The sequence below is a fragment of the Lycium barbarum genome, chromosome 1, assembly GCF_019175385.1.
Source record: "Lycium barbarum isolate Lr01 chromosome 1, ASM1917538v2, whole genome shotgun sequence".
Taxonomy (NCBI): Eukaryota; Viridiplantae; Streptophyta; class Magnoliopsida; order Solanales; family Solanaceae; genus Lycium; species Lycium barbarum.
In genome coordinates this window covers 109,316,975-109,325,829 of record NC_083337.1, presented here as the reverse complement: position 1 = coordinate 109,325,829, position 8,855 = coordinate 109,316,975, and positions in this window count along the sequence as shown.

The window sequence follows — 8,855 nt, the reverse complement described above, 5'->3', positions numbered from 1 at the left end:
CGGGGTTGGGTCGTGACAAAAGTGGTATCAGAGCGGTTCATCCTCGGAGCGTCTACAGACCGTGTCTAGTAGAGTCCTGTTTATCGATGTGTTGTGCACCACATCTATAAACAGGAGGCTACAGGACATTTAGGATGTTACCCTTCCTTCGATCTTAGATCGTGCGATAGAGCTGTAATATTAGTATGGTTTCGTTCCAACGAATTGTTGTGTCTACAGCGAGGCTCCAAAAGAGCAATAGCGTCAACATTTTGGGAAATTGTTTCTGATCTTCTTCCTGCGGGTGATTGTAGATTGACAAAAGATGAAGAGGGCAGCTTCAGATAGTGGGGGTGCTAAGAAGGCCCCTAGAGTATCTCAAGAGCCGAGTAAGAGGAGCCTCAGCCATTCGATTGAAACTGATCCGTCGGAGGACCCAGCAACAATTCCTCCAGAGTTTATGACCCCCAGAGCAGAGGATCCCACGGAGGGCAGCTATGATACAGATCCCTCGGAGGATCCGGCGACGATTCCTCCAGAGTTTCTTACCTCTAGGGAGGAGGATAGTTATAATACAGATCCATCAGAGCATTCTTTCTGGGACACCGGAGGAGGAGATTTATGGAGACATGCCAGCTGCTCCTGTGGTGGAGCATTATGTTAGACAGGCCTCCCCGGTGAGTGTTATGGACTACTCCAGTCCCTTATCCTGGCCGTTAGTAAACCAGGAATTGCCTGGTCATCTATATTCCTCCGATTCAGATGTGGTAATGATGAGAGTCAGACGAGCGGATGGCAGACAGATGATGAGGAGGAACACATTTCACATGGCAGCTCCCCAAATCAGACCCGAGAACAATCGGCTACAGGTACATGAGTTTCTTGGCATTTTCTATGTATGTGTAACTTCTGTAGAGTACTATTTAATGACGGCAAAACGGAAATTTAAAAAGGGCCAAAGACCAAGTAGTTATAAGTAATGGCGACTGGGATGTCTCTGCCACTAGTGTGAATCTAGAAAACCTCGGATGAAAGATAATCATGTGTACAGATGAAAGTGAATGTTGAGGATTCAGAAGGGCAATATGGTAATTGTATGGCCAGGAAAGTAAAAAGATCCTCTCTAGATCGGGGTGGGACCCATTACGAGAAACGTTTTGGAAGTTTTTAGAACCCCGACTTGCCTTAAATTACGTGATAGAGGTCGTGCGAGGCAGTTGACGCAATTATACCGGCATTAACGCATCTGAATGTATTGAAGTTTCAAGGTTAAGCGTGTTAGGGTCAGAACAATTCTGGATGGGTGACCCCCTGGGAAAATATACTAAAATTTTCATAAGTATAGGTATAAGAGACAAATGAGAATTTGGGGTAACCTAAAGGACATTAGAGTGTGCGGAGTGGCTAGGAACACTTATAGAGGTCGCGTAGGTTGAGGCGGATTAAATTGGTGAAAAGGAAGAAAGCGCAACACAGCTCGGGAATCAGAGTAAATTTGAATAGCGGTTGGAAATGTTTGTAAGCGAAATGGTAGTAAATGTATATGTATGCGTATGACCTTCCACCGGTGACTGTATTGATCGAGAGGTGAGTCCCAGCAACTAATGTTGCGATATACGGAAAACGTTAACTGAACGAAATTCAAGGGACAAAGTGAAAGGTAGGGTACAGATGTTATGAAACAAACGAACACTGATTTCACTACAAGTTAAGGTCGGGAAAATTCCAACACAACAATATTTGGAAAGGGAAGTGAGTGAGTAAACGGAAGGCAAGGAAATCAGAATGTCAGAAAGGTGACAAGTAAGAGACATAATTAAGCAAATCCTTAAAAGAGCCGACAGGCGAAGCATGAAACCATTTGCGTAAAAATTTGAAGAACAAGTTTGTAAGCGAGCTATAGAATGAACAAAAAGGACTTATTAAGTTCGGTAGGGAAAGTGGGGAATGAAGGTTATATGTTGATGGGAAATAACGATAAGAACAGGAAAGGAAAGAGTAATAGGCTATGTTGGACCAAAGCTTTAAGAGACACTTCCCACATCATCCATAAGAGGCAACATTTTATTTGGGGAAATCTTGCTTGAAGAAGCGTATATGAGCAGCGAATTAGTAAGTCATTTAAACGGGCTAAAGTACGTTCCAACCACATTGTGCTGTAGAAGGAGGCTTATATTGATGGGCAATAACGTCCGGTGATCGAGTGTTACCATATTGAAGGAGTGCAAAGTATACAACCAGTAGTTGCAACCTAAATGGTTCGTTCATGGCTCAAGAATGAATCTGCAGGTAAACCATGCGAATCAAGCACTAGGATGTCCTGTGGCGCTTGTCAGATTCTAGTTCCTTCTGATGGTGGTTGAAGAATGTTCCCTAATAACAACTTATTAAATTACGATCAACTAGTTGGAAATGGAATTCGTGGAAGGAAGAAAATAGACATAGACGAGGGAAATGGAAGGAATACCAAAAGTAGCACCCAATATAGGTGGAGCTAATTGACTATGAGTATAGGCTAAAAGGGAAATATATATAGTTATGGACCGAAGGTGTAGCACGACAATAGGCCATAAGACAAGACCTCTACTAAGACAAAGTTAGTATGAATTCGAGTGAGATTGGAAGTTAGCAATGAGTATACGAGAAGAGTGAAAGAGCATGAGACATAAAGGAACCCTACATACTGCGTATTCATGACCTCACCTCGGGAGTAATGAAATCCTTAAGAGACAAGGATTGGGAATTTACGAAACAACTGATATGTTGTAAGTATCAGAAAGAACAGACAGTATCCATTGGGAGGAAGATGGTGTTATAAGAAAGCTTGGAACATTTATTGTCAAAATATAAAATTTACTAGATGGAGGATTTGAGACGATTATAGGCACTAACTACCTATAGACGGGAATTAATGGAATATGGCTTGGACATATTGCTACCACAATGACATTACTCGAGCACTAACCATCAGGTTAGATGTTGTACGAGATATCGAAAGTTCTTGTCGCCTCATGATTGTGTTAGGACTTCATATAGGGATAATCTAAGTTACAGGTGATATAAAGGAGGACGTGGATATGGTACAGTGTACGAGATAGATTGGAAAAGAATTATATGAGTTAAATAATTTAAACGGGGACATAGAATGGAATATAAATAGGTAATGCTATGGGAACACCCTAAAGGGGGAAACGGATAAGAGAAATGTGAGGGTAAGCTGGAATCAACTGACATTACAGCATACTGGGTGTGAACACTTAAATTTCCAACAAGATCCCATGCTGAAATCAGTTGGTGAAATCCGAAAATCGACAACAAACGGATAAGAGCTATGACGATATTTACGGTAGTGCTGGGGATTATTGGTAAAGACCTGCGATAATATGATATCAGGAAGTGGATGCTTGTATAAAGGAAAGGATACGGCGAGAGAATAACAACGAGTAACTTAAGAGGATATTACAAAAGATAGTGATACTATGCCGGATTAAAGGCCAAGATGTTGGCTACAGAGTTATTTGTTAATGATAGTGCGACTTATAGGTGACAAAGATAGTAGGAAATGAAAAAAATATATATTAAAGGGGTGAGTAAAGAAAGGGAATAAGGAATAGTTGCGGCAGGAACCCAGAGAGGTTACTAGTTAAGAAATTAACTGGACTCGAATCATAAGTCATCATGAGTATAGTCGGACTGCGAAGGGCAAGAAATGGCAAAGTAATATCACGTATACGTTTTGGATGTGGATATAACTAGCCTTGGAGGGAAATATGATCATTATGCTCGTTAGCGACAAATTCATGATGGGACGAATGCTTAGAATGTAAGATTAAAAGGAGAAACTCAATTTGAAATATAGTAGGCTTTATCCAATTGTCCGTAACATTGGCAAGTCACCCATGGATCAGATATATTACCGAATTAAAAGCGGTACATCCAGTCTCCCACATGTTTATGCTTCGCAAATGTGTTGGTAACCCATCCTAAGTGTTCACATAAATGGTATTTAAGTGACAGAGAAGTTACCACATAAGGAATGATCTGTGTCTACAACGGATGGTCAGGTGAGAAAGTTATATACCAACGACATGGTTTCGGTTAAAGTATTATGGCCAAACAATATGCTTCTAAAATGGATGCGCTAAATGATCGTGTGCGACAGCTATAAAGGAAACCTCCCCAAAGCATTGTAATACCCCATGAGGCCAATCCAACATTCGAGGACGAATGTTTTAATGGGGGGGGAGGATGTTATATCCCGTATTTTGCGTATTCGAAAAAAATTGAAATAATTGTGATTAGTAAGAGGTAAGGCCATATTTGATCTAATTTAATATATATGTTCATGAAAATATTGATGCGGAAATATCGAGGAAGGCTAAGGGCAAAATTGGAATTTTTGAAATTTGTTTCATGAATTACAACAAAATTGGGCTTGGAATAAAAAGAAGGAAAAAATTTTGGGCTTGAAAAATTGGCCAAGGGTGGCCGGTTGGGCCAAGGCCCATGGAGGGGCCAAAGTGTGAAATTAAAAAGAGAAAAAGGGCCATTTTTATTCATGAATTCAAGAAGCTTCAAGAGAAAGAAAAGAGAGAGCCAACAAGCAAGTCCTATTCGGCCAAGGGTTGGAGAAAAAGAAGATCAAAAATCTTGATAAAAAAAAATTATATTTTCTAGTATTCTCACTAATTTCAGGGTCCTCTTCAACGTGGTATAATTATTATAGCAACAAAGCTACTCTTGGTTGCAAGTTCATAATTCAAGACAAGGAGAAAATCAAAGGAAAAAGGTAAGAATTAGCCTTCTCTTATCTGTTATGGAAGGTTTGTGTATGCTGTAGTGCGTAGAAATAAGTGAAATTCATGGGTATAGTGTGTGTATGTGAAATTATGGGACCAATTTTGCTTAGTATTTTAGTTGTTGTGGTCATGGATTCCATGTTGATAATAAAAGCTTAATGATCCTAGTGAACTTGTAATGGTTGGAGACTTGTGTTAGAAGTTAATGTGAATTGAAAGTAGTGTTCTTGTATTTGTGGAAGATAATGTTGTTAGTGTGTAAATTGTTTGAGTAGTTCATGAATTTGAATGAAGGAAATTTGTTGTTATGGGTTTTGTTGCATTTGGAAGGTTTCAGATGAAGAAGGGTGTTGGTTTAATTGTTTAAAGGTTGTACAGATTGTTTGAAATATTCTTGGATGTTGTGTGTGAATGGTTGCAGATTAGTATTTGAATATGTAAACAATTATGAATTGAACGTAAATGGAAAATCGTCAAAGTTGTAGAGAGAAGTTATGAACATTGGAATGTGTTTTGAATTGACTGTCGACATTGTTGTCATAATTGATGGCATTGTTGTTGCTAAGTTGGCCGAGTTAAATTCTCGGATTTGTTGTTGTATGTTTAGCCGAGCTGAATTCTCGGGGATGTTGTATTTACAGGGGAGATGCTGCCCAAATTACTGTAGAAAAGTGTTAACTTAAGATTCAACTCCTAAGGGCTTATGGTTAATGATTGGTATTTGTGACCAATTGTAGATTTTGTGAAGCGCAGAACTTGAGTTTGGATTAGTGTAAGGAGCGAACAAGGTATGTAAAGCTTTACCTTTCCTTCTTTTGGCATGTCCTAGACATAATAGGTTATGATACGAGACTCGGGGGAAACCTCTATTCCTAGAAATCCAAGCCAAATTATGACCCTTATTCATTCAATGTAATTGAATTAGGTACTTTTTGCTTTGATAGAAAAAAAATAGTTTAAACATCCGTAACTTTCACAAACAGAACCGGATTGCCCTAAAATTTTTGTAGACGACTCCATAAATTTGGTTTTAATATAATCCATCGTAACATCCGAAAGATACATACTATGACTATCGTCTGATTCTTTTTCTAAATGACCTATCGTTCGGATTACTTTGTCGAGTCTTTTTAAATGTTTTATGATGCATATAGTTTCTCACTACTCTACTCGTGGATGCCTCAATGCTTCCTTCAGTGAGCCCGGGCCAGGATATGTTATCAAGCGTAATCCACTGCATTGTTCGCTGTGCCTCGATGTGAGGGGGCAGATATGACATGTACATGGGTCCGGAGTATGATGTGCCATGTACATATATGTTCTGATATTTGATGATATGATATGATATGGCCATCTGATGTGTTATGATATGTACGGAGCTGTTCCCTACTGTGGAGTATGCTGTGTTGTGGCGCCAGTGACGGGGTGGCGACCACGTTCTGTTCACTGAGTCCCATAATGGGGCCGGCTATGGCATATGTTTGACATGCATTATCTATGTTTTATGAGTAAGCATTTTTGATACCCTGGCTATTGCATTCATTTTCTGTACTTCCTGTTTCGGTTATGATTCTGTTTATTATACTTCATGCTTTACATACTCAGTACATATTCCATACTGACCCTCTTTCTTCGGGGGCTGCGTTTCATGCCGCGCAGGTACAGATACCAACTTTGGAGATCCGCCCGCTTAGGACAGCTACTCTACGGTTTTGGAGTGCTCCTTTGTCCGAAGCCCACGTTTTGGTATAGACTTTTCTGTTGTATATGTATATGTTTATTTAGGGGTACGTTGGGGCCCTGTACCATCTTATGATTTTGTTATTGTTCGTAGAGGTCTGTAGACATACGTGTGGGTTGTGCATACGTTCTGGGATTGTGTATTTTGTGACAGCCTTACCGACTTCCGTGCGCTACATCTGTTTATATACGATAACTAGCGATGCCGTCTGATTTCTACATTCATATACCTCGTTGATATGCTGGTTTGGGTTATTGGGTACGTACGGGTGTCCAGCTCGGACACCAGTCGCGGCCTACGGGGTTGGGTCGTGACAAGCCATCCCTTCTTTGTTTTGGCATGTTCTAGATGTAAGTATGACACGATATGAGCTTCGGGGTAACTCTATTAATAAGTTCCGAGCATGTTTTATGATTCTTATTCACTCCTTGATATTAGAATTCTTAGAATAGTCGAGCTACTGCCCTCGAGTCTTCTATGTGATTGGGTAGTAAATAATGCATAAAAGTTCCTATTCCTGAAAGATTCTATAATGACAATCAAAGAATATGTAATATGACTATCGTTTGTTACTCGAGCATTGATTTGTCTACCTATCTATTGAGTCTTAAGAAATGATTTATATGCATATGGTTGCTTACTACTCTGCTCATGCTTACCGTTGTTATATCTTTCACTGAGTCCCGGGCCAGGACATGTTTTCGTGCACAGTTTCACTGCATTATTCACCGAGTCCCTCATTAGAGGGTCGGGACACGTTATATATATATATATATATATGATATGATGATATGTTATGGCGGCCAGGAGGGCACATGATGACTTTATTCACCGAGTCCCTCACTAGAGGGCCGGGACACGTTATATATATAATATATGATATTGATATGCATGACTTTCATTTCATGAGGCAAGTGTATTGATGTTTTAAAAGTCATACCTGTTTCTGGTAATCTCTGTTTCAGTTATGATCCTCTTTACTATATTTCATGCTTTATATACTCAGTACATATTTCGTACTGACCCCCTTTCTTCGGGGGTTGTGTTTCATGCCCGCAGGTACAGACGCTCGTTTTGGTGATCAGCCAGCTTAGGATATGTATTCAGCTATCTTGGAGTGCTCCCTTATTCCAGAGCCTGGCTTGTGGTACAAATCCCTTTTGTTGTATATATGTGTCCGTTCAGGGGTACGGCGGGGCCCTGTCCCGTCATATGATACTGTCGTTACTCTTAGAGGTCTGTAGACATATGTGTGGGTCTGTATATAGTTGTTGTTTAGTTTTGTATATATGACTTATGTTTTGGGGCGTACCCATTCATAGTGGCAGCCTTGTCGGCTTGCGCATATATATGTTTTGGGATGTTGTGTGTAGTGGCGGCCTTGTCGGCTTGCGAAGATACGTATACGTATGTGTTTTGGAAGCCGTGTGTTATGGTAGCCTGTTGGCTCGTGTATGGCTGGGACGTTCCCCCTATATTGTGACAGCCTTGCCGGCTTATGTGCGATATTTTCTGTTGAAAGTTGTAACTCCTCAGGAGACAGGTTGCTATGGCACATATATATATATATGCGACAGCTTTGAGACGACGTCCTGCCTTTTTATGTATATATACGTTCTTTATTATGCTAGTTGTGAACAGTCATAGTTAACAGGTGTATACGAGTGTCCAGCTCGGGCACTAGTCACGGCCTACGGGGTTGGGTCGTGACAAAAGTGGTATCAGAGCGGTTCATCCTCGAAGTGTCTACAGACCGTGTCTAGTAGAGTCTTGTTTATCGATGTGTAGTGCACCACATCTATAAACAGGAAGCTACAGGACATTTAGGATGTTACCTTTCCTTCTTACTCTAGATCGTGCGATAGAGCTGTATTAACAGGTTAATTCCTCCCTAACGGATTGTTATGTTTACAGCAATGCCCCCAAAGAAAGCGACAGCTGCCCAGAAGGGCAAATCAGTGCCTGGAGAGACCAGCCAGACCCGGAGAGTTACTAGGGCTCGTGGCTAGCTTGCGTCTGAGGATGTGCTCCAGTCAGCGAGTTCTGCTACACCGCCACTACCAGAGGAGCGTAGATCAGCAGCAGCTGCAAGTCAGGGGGCGGCACCACCGCTAGCTTCTGAGGGTCCAGTACCCGAGCCTCTAGCTCCTCAGCCAGGGGTGGAGGATGGGGCTATGAGAGACGCAGTTCAGTTATTTACCAGACTAGTGGCAGGGCAGGCCCGCAGGCACGGGTTAGGAGGTGATTATGCGGACAGACATGATAGTTTAAGGGCTCGTGATTTCTTGACTTGTAATCCTCCAGAGTTCTACGGGTCAAAGCCCGGGGAGGATCCC